Here is a 13,168-nt window from a genome sequence, read left to right on the forward strand (position 1 = left end):
TTTCTCCTTCTGTTTTTTCTTTTTTTTTTCTTTGTGAGACAGGGTCTGGCTCTGTTACCCAGGCTAGAGTGCAGTGGCATGATCTTGGCTCACTGCCACCTCCACCTCCCAGGCCCACGTGATTCACCCACTTCAGCCTCCCAAGTAGCTGGGACTATAGGTGCTCACTACCACGCCTGGCTAATTTTTGTATTGCCCAGCTGTTTTTTGTAGAGATGGGGTTCTGTCACGTTGCCCGGGCTGGTCTCAAACTCCTGAGCTCAAGCGATCTGCCCACCTTGGCCTTTCAAAGTGCTGGGATTACAGGCGTGCACCACTGTGCCTGGCTTCTCTTTTTCTCTTTACACTGCTTTCTTCTTTATGGCACACATTACTTCTGGTGTTATATTATACATTTAGATGTTTGTTATTTGTTTGCTTCCCTTAGATGACACGTTCCACAAGGTCAAAAAATGGTTTGTCTTTCTCACTGCTGTATGTCCGGGGCCTAGAGGAGAGCCTGACATGCAGTACAGGCTCAATATATATTCGTTGTATGTACTGACCTCTTCAAAGTTCAGTTGGCATCTGTACCATCCATACCCAGTGTGGCCTCCTCAGGTTGTCAAGGTAAGTATTGCTTTCTCCCCGACAGGTAGGGTACTTACTGTCTCACTAATTTTATCAAAATTGGCACAAATTGATGATTTAAAAAATTATAACAAAATGGGATGCCATTGATGGTGATTAGACCCAATCACAGTTTTCCCCATAAATTCTCCTAGGAACAGGGATGGCTAAGTGGTTGCTTGGAGTGGGAACTCTAGGTGGGTACAGGAAGCTCAGGTTCAACTTTGCAAAGGTATAATGAACTTTGAGCCAGGTCTGTGGAAGACATGAATGTGTCCTCTTGCCACAACCCTCCCCTGCCCATCTTTAGCCATTCTAACGCCCACTCACTCAACCCTGCCCTCTCACCTAATCTAGAGTGGGAAGAGCATATTCTGTCAGTTTTTTATCCAAATGTGCCTTCTGAGGTTTGTTTTATTCCTCATCTTTCTTGCCTTCCAGTTGCCTGGCGTCTCTTGCTACGGGGGACATCCTTTCCCTGGGTGTAACTTCAGGATTCTCTTCATCACATCATGGTCTTTGTGGGCATGAGCTCTTTGGGAAGGAGTAACTGTTGTAAAATCTACATCCTAGAAATCTCAAATCCCCACCCTTCTCCTGGGAGAATTTGGAATTTCAGATCTAAATTCATTTCAGGAATTTTGTGGTTGCCCCTCCCCAATACATTACATATTGCATTTTTCAAAAAGTGAGTAGAAACAGAGTAGTGCCCTAAGAACAATTCCTGTAATAATTGTGAGGATTAGGGCTTAGCGGCTAAGACCGAATGGGGGAGGGAGATGACCTTGGTTTCTGGAGGAGAAATGAAAGTGAGCCATTGCAAAGCACTGAGCTGAGTGGCTTTGAACACAAAGCAGAATTTATCGATCCAGTGAAAGAATAGGAAAATATTTCATCTTCTGGACCTCTGCCTCGATAGCCTGCTAACATTTTATAAACCCAGATCAAGTACTGTAGTTAAAATGCCATAATTTGCTGCTCTTGAAACCAAGCACATTATATTTTGATATTTTACATTAGGAAATCATGTCTTACTGGTACTATTCTTATTTTATATCTTTAAAACATGTAGTTATTATTTTTTGTTATTGTTGTTGGACTTAACAGATTTGAAAATGTGTATGTAAAAGCTGATCGGTAAGGTCTGTTCCAGAGTTAACAGCATCATGCCAATATCAATTTCTTGCTTTCCACAATGTACTAACTAGCGTTATGTAAGCAATCTTTGTGAGAACTCCTGGCACTATTTTTGCAACTTCTTGTGAGTCTTATACTAATTCAAAATAAAAATGCACTTTTTTGGTTTTTTTTTGTTTTTTTTTTGGAACGGAGTCTCGCTCTGTCGCCCAGGCTGGAGTGCAGTGGCATGATCTTGGCTCACTGCAAGCTCTGCCTCCCGGATTCACGCCATTCTTCTGCCTCAGCCTCCCAAGTAGCTGGGACTACAGGCGCCCGCCACCACGTCTGGCTAATTTTTTGTATTTTTAGTAGGGACAGGGTTTCACTGTGTTAGCCAGGATGGTCTCAATCTCCTGACCTTGTGATCCACCTTCCTAGGCCTCCCAAAGTGCTGGGATTACAGGTGTGAGCCACTGCGCATGGCCAAAAATGCACTTTTAAAATGTGAGTTTACATATTCATACGGCCTTTGAAGCAGGAGAAGGCTATGGGTTAAATTGTGTGCCCTGCCTCCTCCCAATTCATATGTTTATAAGCCCTGACCCCCAGTACCTTCAAACATGACCTTATTTGGAAATAGAGTTGTTACAGATGTAATTGATTAAGATGAAGTCATGGGAGTGGGTCCTTGTCCAATATAACTGATGTCCTTATAAAAGGGGGAAGAGCCAGGCATGGTGGCTCACACCTGTAGTCCCAGCACTTTGGGAGGATGAAGTGGGCTAATCACTAGAGGCCAGGAGTTCAAGACTAGCCTGGCCAACATGGTGAAACCCTGTCTTTACTAAAAATACAAAAATTAGCCAGGTGTGGTTGTGGTGGCTCACACCTGTAGTCCCAGCTATTCAGGAGGCTGAGGCAGGAGAATCACTTGAACCCGGAAGGTAGAGGTTGCAGTGAGCTGAGTTTGTGCCACAGCACACCAGCAGGGGCAACAGAGTAAGAGTCTGTCTTAAAATAAAAAAAAAAGGTTGGGGGCAGTATCAACACAGTCACGTGTACAGGGAAAACGCCATGTGAGGATGAAGACGGAGATTGAGGTGATGCTTCTATAAGCCAAGGAACACCAAAGACGGCTAGCAAACCATTGGAAGAGGAGAGAGGCGCAGACAGATTCTTCCTCACAGCTCGCAGAAGGAACTAGCCCTGCTAACACCTTGGTCTTGGACATCCCAGATTCCAGAACTGTGAAACAGTAAGTTTGTCTTTGTTCTGGCACACCCGGGAAGCAGACACAGATGGTGTTCTCTGTGTTGTTCCCTCTTCCACGGTGGCCTCTAAACCTCCATGGATGGCCGGGCGTGGTGGCTCACGCCTGTGATCCCAGCACCTTGGGAGGCTGAGGTGGGCGGATCACTTGAGGTCAGGAATTCGAGACCAGCCTGGCCAACATGGCGAAACCCTGTCTCTACTAAAAATACAAAAGTTAGCCATGCGTGATAGCACGTGCCTGTAATCCCAGCTACTCGGGAGGCTGAGGCAGGGGAATCGCTTGAATCTGGGAAATGGAGGTTGTAGTGATCTGAGATTGCACCACTGCACTCCAGCCTGGATGACAGCGTGAGACTCCCTCTCAAAAAAAATAAATAAAAAGAAATAAAACTCCATGGACTGCTGAGCACTGTGCAGACACCACTGCACAAATCTGTTTGATGATTATGTAGGAGTACATACGAATGAGTGCAGGGTTTTCCCAGCCTCAGATGAGACAATAACACTCCACACCCTTTAGCTGCAGTATGTGGTGGACAGGAGTTTGACATCTTGTGAATTGGTGAGTGTAAAGTTTGAGGCCAAGGCTTACGTATTGACTGTGACCTGTGCCAGAGAGGTCTCCATGGGCTCTCTTTCGATCTAACTTCATATCTAGATTTTTTTTTCATGTTGCTCTCTGCTTCTGTTTTATTCACCTATTGCCATCAGTTTTATTTTTATTTTTTTTTTCTTTTTTGAGATGGTGTCTTACTCTGTCACCCAGACTGGAGTGCAGTGGTGTGATCTCGGCTCACTGCAAACGCTACCTCCTGGGTTCAAGGGATTCTCCCGCCCTAGCCTCCTAAGTAACTAGGACTACAGGTGCTTGCCACCATGGCCAGCTAATTTTTGTGTTTTTAGTACAGATGGAGTTTTATCATGCATTCCAGCCTTAGCAACGTAGTGAGACCCCGTCTCTTTAAAAAATAAGTAATAAATAAAAATGTAAAAAGTAAAAATATTGAACCTCACATAAAGTACATAAGCTTTGTAGCCAGCATCAGGAAGCCTTAAGAACTGAGATAACTGCCGCTACCAATGTCAGTTGACGCCGATATCAAGCTTTGAATGATGAGTCTGTAAATCTGTAAATCGATGCACAGTCACAAATATGTAATTATTTCTATTTTTATTTAGTGTACATTTCATAGAACTTTATTTTGGAATTATGGAGCTGGAAGCAATATTAGAGGTATTTTGCAGAGAGGGATTTGGGGTGCTAAGTGACCACACAGTGTCACAGGGCTTCCGAAGGCAGCGTGCTAGGCAACCCAGGAGCCTGAGCTGCCCACTGGGATGTTCTGCCCCATGAGAGGCTGTTTCTCACAACACTTGATTGACGTTAACCAAATATAACACACACACACACACGTGTGTATATATATACATGTATATATGTGTATTATATATACATATGTGTGTATATATACGTATATGTGTGTATACGTATATATGTGTGTATATACGGACATATGTGTGTGTGTATATATATACATATATGTATGTGTGTATATACATATATATATCCCATACCTTTTCCTGGATTTATCAGAAAAGCATGAAAAGTACTTTTTATGATATCCAAATTCATTTAGCCTTAAGAAACGAATAGAGATTTAAAGGAAAAATTCCAAAAAGTCTATCTTTTTGATGGACTTCCTTTTTGGCCCAGTTATTTTGCATTTAGGTCATGACTTCGGAGAAAAGTTACCCCAAACTCAGCCTGTGGAGGAATGTGCTCTGTTTTCAGATGTAAACCACGCGTGTATTCCTGGGGGTTCTCTAGAGGAACAGAATCCATAGGATGCATACACGGAGACAGAAATGTATTCTCAGAAGTTGGCTCACACAGTTAAGAGAGCCTGCAAGTCCCTGGATCTGCAGGGGAAGTGGCAGCTGGAGACCCAGGAAGAACTGATGTTTCAGTTCTAGTCCAAAGGCAGGAAAAAAGCTGCAGTCCCAATTAGAAGGCAGTCAAGCAGGAGTGATTTCTTTCTTACTCAGCTCTTCTGTTCTATTCAGGCCTTTGACTGATTGGATGGTGCCCACCACATTGGGGAGGGCAATCTGCTTCACTCAGCCCCAGTTCGAATGTTGATCTCATCCTGAAACACCCTTGCTGGTAACCCCGGAATCATGTCTGACTGAATGTTTAGACATCCTGTGGCCCAGGCAACTTGACACATAACGTTAACCATGACCATGCCTGAGGCTGGACTAGCCCAGGTGCAATTAGAAGCACACTTTTCATTCTTTCCATCTCTCCTTATACCCCAGAGGAGGCTGCCTTCATTCTCCCAACTGCCAGGCTTGCAGCAGCATGCACACCTGTGCGAGGTTCTCAGGCTCTGCAGCGTCCTCATATGTATATATGTCTGCCCATTTGAAAATTATTATAATAGGATTTTCTATTGAAAATAGCAGAACCACCTCTGAAGGAGGTTGGGTTTGAGAGTGTCCAGATCATTCTTAAATGTGACTCTGGGGAAGGGCCAGAGGCAAGAGCTGGGTGCAGGCCACCCAAGGGAATAGTGGACAACTCTGTAGGACCAAAATCCTGCAGTGCCCATTATGGGAACTGACTTGGTGGACTAAAAGAAAAACTTCATTCAGTGAGAAAATGGTGGCCGGGCGCGGTGGCTCAAGCCTGTAATCCCAGCACTTTGGGAGGCCGAGACGGGCGGATCACGAGGTCAGGAGATCGAGACCATCCTGGCTAACACAGTGAAACCCCGTCTCTACTAAAAAATACAAAAAAATAGCCGGGCGAGGTGGCAGGCGCCTGTAGTCCCAGCCATAGGGAGGCTGAGGCAGGAGAATGCCGCAAACCCGGGAGGCGGAGCTTGCAGTGAGCTGAGATCCGGCCACTGCACTCCAGCCTGGGCGACAGTGCGAGACTCCCTCTCAAAAAAAAAAAAAAAAAAAAAAAAAAAAGAAAATGGTTACGAACTTGTATTTTTCTTCCACAATGGAAAGCCAAAAACAAATTTTTTTTCATTGTACTTAGATTGATTATGTATCTATCTATCTATCTATCTATCTATCTATCTATCTATCTATCTATCTTCTATCTATCCATCTATCATCTGTATCTATTTAAATATGTTACATAAAAATTTGTCATGTTAACCACTTTTAAGTGTAAAATTCAGTGGCATTAGGTATATTCACAGTGTTGTATAACCATCACCATAATCTATTTCCATTTTTTTTTTATCACTCCAAACAGAAGCTGTACCCATTAAGCAGTCAGTCCTCATTCCTGCCCTGCTACACCTACCCTGGCCCTTGGTAACCTCTGTTCTACTTTATGTCTCTATGAATATGCCAATCTAGCTATTTCATGTGAGTAGAATCATACAATATTTGTTTTCCGGTGTGTTTCTAGCTTATTTCACTTAGCATAGTCTTTTGAGGTTCCTCCAGAATTAAGAACATTTCCAAAATTAACATTCAGAGGTCATGGAAAATCCTATTATAATAATTTTCAAAGAAGTTATTGTGTGCTGCCCTGATGCTATTGAACATTTACTCTGAGCACTTACTATGTGCCAGGCACTGTGCTGAGAAGGACACATCTACTGTTTGAAAAATCCTTTCCAGAACAACACAATAAAGATGTTACTAGAATTATGCTAATATTACAGGTTGAGGATTGAAGTTGAGGATTAATGAGATTAAGTCAAATGGTTGAGAGTGTTAAGCCAGTCAACTGGCTCTGGGTTCCAATTCCTACCTCTTAAGCTCCACTGCTTCTCGGATTACTTCTCGGATTACTGTTTCCTTTCTGTCTTTCCTCATTGCACCTCTGTTTGAACCCTTAAATTAGCACCTACTATAGGCTCCTGAGTAATAGAGTCACTTAGGGTGTGTCCTGTCTGCCTGTCAGGATGAGCTTCTAGAGAGAAGAGGCTCATCACTCATTTTTAGCTCCAGCGCCATGCACTGTGCTTGCCAGATAGCAGGCACTCAATAAATATTTGCAGAATTGAATTGAAGCATCTTAGTATAAGTACCATGGAATCGGGGTTTGGACAAAGACTCTAATTTATTTAATCACGGCTGTTGTTCTAAACCACAATGCAACCTGTTGGCTTGTTTCCCGGAAATTGACTTAATCACCCCACCTGCTGTATGGTGTCTTCAGTGCTGCCTCCAGAGGATTTTAGGAAGAAAAATTAGAACCAGAGATCCTTGTTGTTGCCTCAAAGCTGGTTGTGGGGCTGTGATTGCTGTTAATGGGTCCTTCTTCTGGCTTTTTTCTTCTTTTTTTTCTTTTTTTTTTTGAGATGGTGTCTCACTCTCTCACCCAGACTGGGGTGCAGTGGCGCAATCTTGGCTCATTGCAACCTCCTCATCCCAGGTTCAAGCGATTCTTCTGCCTCAGCCTCCTGAGTAGCTTGGACTACAGGAGCATGCCACCACACCCAGCAAATTTTTTATTTTTAGTAGAGACGGGTTTTCACCATATTGGCCAAGCTGGTCTCAAACTGCTGACCTCAGGTGATCCACCTGCTTTGGCTTCCCAAAGTGCTGGGATGACAGGCATGAGCCACCACATCAGGCCCCTTCTTCTGGCTTTTAAGAATAGACTTGGGCCGGGTGCGGCGGCTCATGCCTGTAATCCAAGCATTTTGGGAGGCTGAGGCAGGCGGATCGCGAGGTCAGGAGTTCGAGACCAGCTTGGCCAATATGGTGAAACCTCGTCTCTACTAAAAATACAAAAATTAGCTGGGTGTGGTGGGGCACGCCTGTAGTCCCGGCTACTCGGAAGGCTGAGGCAAGAGAATCGCTTGAACCGAGGAGGTGGAGGTTGCAGTGGGCCAAGATTGCACCATTGCACTACAGCCTGGTGACAGAGCGAGACTCCGTCTAAAAAAAAAAAGAATAGACTTGAGTAGGAGTCCAAGCAAATATAATTAAAAGCACATTTTTCATGTTTATGTCTTTTCTGTAACCCAGAGGAGAATTGCACAAAGGCCTCCCTGCTTCTGACAAGCATGGATGATAGATTCAACTCAGCTGTGAATGTGTTTTCATGAGAATATGACGGAATTGCATCACACAGCAATGCACACACCCACACAAAGAGCCATGAGTGACAGACAACACCATGGGGGAGGGATTATGAGAGGGAGGGACTGAGAGTCTGTGAAAGGTGACAGCATTTACCTCTGTGTCCTCAGCGCTTAAGCCATGGATAAAGTTATGCAGGAAGAACAAAGACGAGGGAATAGGATGGAGGGCAGGAGTAAACTGTGAAATACGTTTTATTTAAGACGAAGACATGGAAGTTATTAAAAAATGGCCCAACAGATTCACTGGGATGCCTGGTTTTATGAATAAATATATCTCAGGACTTTCTCGACAGTTACTGTCCACAGGATGCCAGTTCTTCTCTTTTTCGATCCAGGTTAGTGTAAAGAGGATGGAGGCATTTAATATGATGTATTGAGAATTGAAACCCAGGGACCAATATGCATGCTGGAGTTACTTCTGCAGCTATTTTCCAGATGATGATGATGATGATGATGATGATTATTATTATTACTATTATTATTTGAGACAGAGTCTTGCTCTGTCGCCCAGGCTGGAGTGCAGTGGCGTGATCTTGGCTCACTGCAACCTCTGCCTCCTGGGTTCAGGCGATTCTTGTGCCTCAGCCTCCCTAGTAGCTGGGACTGCAGGCGTGTGCCACCACGCCCAGCTAATTTTTGTCTTTTCAGTAGAGATGGGATTTCACCATGTTGGCCAGTCTGGTCTCCAGCTTCTGGCCTCAAGTGATCCACCCGTCTTGGCCTCCAGTGCTGGGATTAAGTCAGTAGCCACTATGCCTGGTCTCCAGATTAAATTTTGATTCCAGTTGTGGGCATCTGTTACTCTCCCTTCAGAGTCTGCTGCCAGGAAGCAACAACACAGGTGAAGTTCTAGTGTTCATGTTCTTTTGTCCTTGCCCAACTCACCTGCACTCAGGCAAGGCCGAGCTATTGTCTGATCACCACTCAGATATGGGCCAATGATCAAGAATATTGTCTGATGAGAGACTGACAGTGAGAGCACTTTTGATTTATTAGAAGCTGGAAAATGAAAACCCACTGAGACTCAGAAGAAGTAGAATTTCTGGTTTCTTGGCAAATGTACATGTGTGAAATTCTCAGGTGGGAAAGCTTCCCTAGGGACCCTCAGATCAGACCACTAAGGCTTGGAGAGTTCTAGGGAAGATCGGTTGCTAATGACTATGACAGTCACAAAACAGAATTGCTCTTAATCTTTGTCAGCAGGTAGACTGATAAGGAAACAGACACATCATGGTACAGCTTGTAACTGAGCTCCCAAGGATATGAACAAGCAGATTGTGGCCTTAAAGATTTGTAGGACTTTATCCTACACCTTTAGGGTAAAGAAGGTATCTTTATTCTAAAGGTGAAAAAGTGAAACAAGGATATTCAAACCAGAAGGGCCCACTGGATGGCAAAGTGGGTGGGTAGGCATATGTATGTATGTGCATATGTATATATATGTACGTGTGTGTATGTATGTGTGTATGCACGTGCATTCATGAGTATGTGCATGTGGGTGTATGCGTGTGCACGTTTATGCATGTATATGTGTGTGCATGTGGTATATGTCAGTGTTTGTGTATGTGTGTGTGCATGTGTGTGTATTGTGTGTGCATGTGTGTGCATGTGTGTATGAGTGTGCATATGTGTTGTGCGCATGTGTGTTAGTGTATGTATACATATATGTGCACATGTATGTGTATGTGTGTGGTGTGTATTGTGTGCATGTGTGCATGTGTATGTGTATGTGTGCGTGTGTGTTCTGTGTGTGCATGTGTGTATGTATGTGTGCTTGTGTGTATATGTGTGTACATGTATGTGTGCATGTGTGTATGTGTATATGTGTGAGTGTATGTGTGTGTATGTGTATGTGAGTGTGTTTGTGTATATGTTTATATGTGTGCTTGTGGTATATGTTGTGTGTGCATGTGTATATATTGTGAGTATGTGTATGTGTGCATGTGTGTGTTATGTGTATATGTGTATGTGAGTGTGTATATAGTACATACGGTGGTAATGGTGGTGGTATAGGTACTGCGATATGGATGTGTATTTGAGGAGCAGAGTTGAGCAGATGGAGGCTTGGGAGATTGGGTGGGTGGAAGGTAAACAGACTTTTTAGCAATACCACACATGTTGAGAATTTAAATATTTGGTCAAGCAAGAAAGTCAATAGTTGTAAATTGTTCCCTTGCACAGGGACCTGTTGTGGGTTATTGCTGTCCACAGGATAAGTGGTCTGGCTATGATTCAAGTCTTGCCACCTTGAGACTCCTCTACCCATCTCTGCTGTTTCTTGCTCAGCCTGACCCACCCTCTGCTCCCACCCAGCTGCTTTATCCTCAGGTTCTGAAATATACCCGCCTCTCACTACATGCAAGTTTCGCCGATGAAAATGCCCTTCTATTCGCACCCCAGCCTCGCCTGCTGGGTCTGCCCCAGTGAGTCCAGCTCACACCGATACAGCCCTTTTCTAATCGGGAATTCTCAAATACTGCTGGTGGGGGTGTGAATTGGTGCAAATTGGAAAAAAAAAGATCAAGAATTTCCTAAATGACAGGGAGTTCTCAAAGGACTAATAAAAGCATCTGAAAAAGCCGTCCACTCCCATTAGTAATCAATGAAGTGCAAATTGAAGCAAGTTAAACTAATATTCAGATAGCATTTTCCACCTCTTAATTTGGCAGAAATGGAAAAATGCTAATCCACAGAATTGTCAAGGGTGTGAGGAATGTAAACTGGGAAAATATTTGGGAAGACCCTTTGGCAATGTGAAGCAAATACGCTACCATTTGATGGAGGATCCCACTTGTAGGTATTTATTATAAAGTCAAAATGATGGATAAACAAATACATCTACTTATGTTATTCTCAGCAATATTTCCGTAGGGAAAATTCAGTTACTATCTAAAGCTCCAATAATAGAGATAACGTAATGTAGTAAGGCAGGTAAAGTGATAATAGCAAAGTACGTTTGGGGATAGTCATATACTGGATATATGCCATTGAAATGATGGAAAATGTTTAGTAATACAAAATACAATTATGCTCTATTGTTAAGAAACACTGGTCACAAAACTTTATGATTATGATTTGGGAATATCTCCAAGATTACCTTCAGGTTCAATAGTTTGCTAGGACTCATGGAACTCAGCAAAGAAGTTATACTTATGGCTATAGTTTATTTATTTTATTTTATTTTTTTGAGACAGAGTCTTTATCTGTCACCCAGGCTAGAGTGCAGTGGCACGATCTCGGCTGGTTGCAGTCTCTGCCTCTTGGGTTCAAGTGATTCTCCTGCCTCAGCCTCCCCAGTAGCTGGGATTATAGGCGTGCACCACCACACCTGGCTAAATTTTGTATTTTTAGTAGAGATGGAGTTTCACCACGTTGGCCAGGCTGGTCTCGAACTCCTGACCTCAGGTGATCTGCCTGCCCTGGCCTCCCAAAGTGTTGGGATTATAGGTGTGAGCCACCGTGCCCGGTCACATGGCTATACAAAAAATAAATTTCACTATACAATGAAATGATATCGATTAAAATTAGTATTGCAAAAAGGTTCATAGAGCATGGTCCAGGTGAGGCCAGGCACAGAGCACTCAATCATCCACTCCCAGTGGTGTCATGAGCAAAGCTTATTTTGGGATTATAGGCGTGCACCACCATACCTGGCTAAACATCTAAATCTAAATTTTGTATTTTTAGTAGAGATGGAATTTCACCATATTGGCCAGGCTGGTCTTGAACTCCTGACCTCAGGTGATCTGCCCACCTCGGCCTCCCAAAGTGCTAGGATTACAGGTGTGAGCCACCACGTCTGGCCTACATTACTTTTTTAAGGAGTCTTTTTCTTTCTTTCTTTTGTGTGTGCTACAGGGAATGGTCCCACGGGATCTCATGGAAGGAAGCCATCTCAGCCTGCCTCCTCTCAGAAACCAGAGCCTGAGACAAGGGTTGTGTGCTGGTGTTAATTTGGGGAAGCGATTGAAGGAACAGGAGTTGGGGCAGGGGAGAGCAGGAAGAAGGAAACAGGGTAGAGAAAGCCAGTGAATGCAAGATTGCGCTGTGGAGCTGGTTGGTCACGGCCTCACCATCCACAGGAACCCTGTGAAGAGCTGTGCAGACTGTATCTTGGAATGATTCTCTTGAGGAGAAGAAGATAGTCATATTTTCTTACTGACTCTCCCTCACTGATTAAAGCTGCTCCAGAGGTGTTAACTCCCTTGTGCTCTAGGTTTGCACGCCTGCTGTTGAATGTTTCTGGGTGGTGGCCCACTCATTGGCCGCAGAAAAGCCCTGGGGCAGCAAGTAAGGGAAACAGGGATATCTGGGGTAGGTTTTATCAGAGTCCACTTGCACAATGGCTGAGTAAAAGGTGGGCTAAGGGCTGGGCGTGGTGGCTCACATCTGTAATCCCAGCACTTTGGGAGGCCGAGGCAGGTGGATCACGAGGTCAGGAGATGGAGACCATCCTGGCTAACATGGTGAAACCACATCTCTACTAAAAATTAAAAAAAAAAAAAAAAAATAGCCAGGCATGGTGGCAGATGCCTGTAGTCCCAGCTACTTGGGAGGCTGAGGCAGGAGAATCGCTTGAACCTGGGAGGAGGAGGTTGCAGTGAGCTGAGATTGCGCCACTGCATTCCAGCCTGGTGACAGAGCAAGACTCCATCTCAAAAAAAAAAAAAAAAAAAAAGGGTGGTTTGAGAACATAGGAGGCAGGACACAGAAGGGGTTAAATACAGGAAGCCCTTTGTGGGTTTACTTTGTATTCATGCTGAGAGCAGATGCAGGATCTTTTTCCAGTTTCAGGCTGAGGAAGGCATTTTTGTGTATTCTTCTAAGTTAGAAGATGATCTTTGGCCTGAATCATACAAGCTAGAATCAACTGGAGTTTTCAGGGGCTAAAAGATTTTAAACGGAGATATTCTGCGAGTAACAGTTATAGACTCCTTTTTGGAGCAGAATTTAATGAAGGTTTAATGAAGCAACACAAAGAGAAAGAGAAATCACCTAAACTGCCTGCCCTCCTCAGCCCTGGCTGCATCTCCTACCTGTGGCACGAC

The 13,168-nt window shown here is 44.0% G+C and overlaps 1 long non-coding RNA gene across 1 annotated transcript; it reads left to right on the top strand.

Moving 5' to 3' along the window:
* The first annotated feature begins 252 nt into the window (after window positions 1-252).
* LOC110742733 lies at window positions 253-1,914 on the top strand. The gene is made up of 2 exons (XR_002520763.2): window positions 253-609; window positions 1,051-1,914. It is a non-coding gene; the product is annotated as an uncharacterized LOC110742733 (long non-coding RNA).
* The last annotated feature ends 11,254 nt before the right edge of the window (window positions 1,915-13,168 follow it).

This window comes from Papio anubis, chromosome 4, assembly GCF_008728515.1.
Source record: "Papio anubis isolate 15944 chromosome 4, Panubis1.0, whole genome shotgun sequence".
Taxonomy (NCBI): Eukaryota; Metazoa; Chordata; class Mammalia; order Primates; family Cercopithecidae; genus Papio; species Papio anubis.